We start from the raw sequence: 1,917 nt of genomic DNA on the forward strand, positions 1-1,917 counted from the left end.
CTCGAGGGCCAGCAGGGCACCTGTGCCCAGGGCTCAGCAGCGATTGGGGACAGCAGGGAGCAGGGACTGAGCCCCAGAGCTCAGAAATCAGGAGCTGCTCTGGCTCCAGGTACAGAAACACCTGAGCAGTGCCCAGGACAGGGCAGAGCTCACACAGCTCATCCCGCCGGGGAAAACACAAAYTGGGGTTTCCTCATGTTCAGTGAATATCCAATCATTCACACAGCAGCAGGAGAAGGTGAGRGAAMCCCAGCCAAAGTCACGGAGGGAGCTGGGARGGGACTCCTGCCCCRGGAGGGAAACCYTCGGCTCCAGCCCTTCCTGCAGAGGGAACACGGAGGAGTCTCCAGCCAGCACCTCCCAACTCTGCCCCACTGCTGGGGTCCCCAGCCCTGCAGGGGTTAACAGACCTGGCCATGTGGCACCTGAGGATGTGGGGCAGTGGTGGCCTGGGCAGGGCTGGGGTACGATAAAGAACTTTAGGATGTAAAAACATCAGCTCTGGGAGCAGAAAACAAACTCTGCTGGCCTCTGAGGTGGCCAGGACCAACCCCGGGTGGAGTAATTGCTCCTTTGACTGCAAATATACATATTATAAATATATTTGTATACACACCTGACTGTGTAAATATGTGTTGTGTTAAATATATGCATTTTATATTAATTATACAAAGCTATAAACACACGAACACACAATATGATCATTGTTATGTAATTAAAAATTATGCGACACATTAAAAATTGAGAAACTGCTCAAATGGAAATGGAGAAGTTAAAAGATTAAAATAACAGCCTCAGACTCTCTGTTGCAAACCTAAATAATCACAGACCACCAAACCATGCAGAGGTAATAGAGAAAAATGCTGGACAGCAACCCAGCAGAGCAGGGGAGTTAAAAGGTAAAACTGAAAATGTATCCGAGGGGGAAAAGAAATCCCTGAATGTGACAAATCGCTGCGACAGCACCGGTGGGGGTGGCCAAAAAGGGGTTTGAACAACGACTCGCTGAAGAGGTGACACCAAAACCTGGGCAGAGCCACCAGGGGCAGGAATTTGGGCAGGGGTGAGGGTGATGGACACAGCTCGGTGGGAATTTTGAAAGGGGGATGTGGGTGATGGGCAGAGCTAGGCAGGAATTTTGGCAATGAGTGCAGGTGAWGGGCAYAGCTCAGCAGGAATTTGGGCAGGAATTTTGTCAGGGGGATGTGGGTGATGGGCACAGCTCAGCAGGAATTTCGGAAGGGGGATGTGGGTGATGGGCATAGCCTGGCAGGAATTTTGGTGGGGGATGAGGGTGATGAGCACAGCTAGGTAGGAATTTTGGCAATGAGTGCAGGTGATGGGCACAGCTTGGCAGGAATTTGGGCAGGAATTTTGGCAGGGGGGTGTGGGTGATGGGCACAGCTCAGCAGGAATTTTGGCAGGAATTTTTGCAGGAATTTTGGCAGGGGGTGAGGCTGATGGGCACAGCTCGGGACACACAGGGCCGGACAGGAAGCACAGGGGATTGTTTGTATTCCCATTCATTGGAGGAGATGGCAAAGGAGGCAGGAACAGCGATGAACACGGAGTTTTCATCATGAAAACAACTCCCAGTGCAGCCCCCAGAGCCCTGCAAAACAGACCCACGCAGTGATYAGGAAACACCTGGGGACTGGAGGTGTGTGAGTGAAATGCCAGCTTTTGATAATGGCACAGAGTCAGGGGGATGAGCAAAGCTGAACAGGGCAGCAGCTGCACCCAAATCCTACAAAATCCAGCATCCGAGGGAGAAAGGGCTGGATTTCAGTCCCAAATCCTCATGGGAGAAAAGACCCCACAGTGTCCCTGCCAAGTGCTGGGCTCTGCACAGGCTTTGCTGTCCAGGAGGGATCATGGGGGGATGYGGAGGCTGCTCTGGAAATATCCACTCCAAAT

The sequence above is a fragment of the Malurus melanocephalus genome, unplaced genomic scaffold (genome assembly GCF_030028575.1).
Source record: "Malurus melanocephalus ecotype Western Australia unplaced genomic scaffold, MMel_1.1 scaffold_319, whole genome shotgun sequence".
NCBI classification, from domain to species: domain Eukaryota; kingdom Metazoa; phylum Chordata; class Aves; order Passeriformes; family Maluridae; genus Malurus; species Malurus melanocephalus.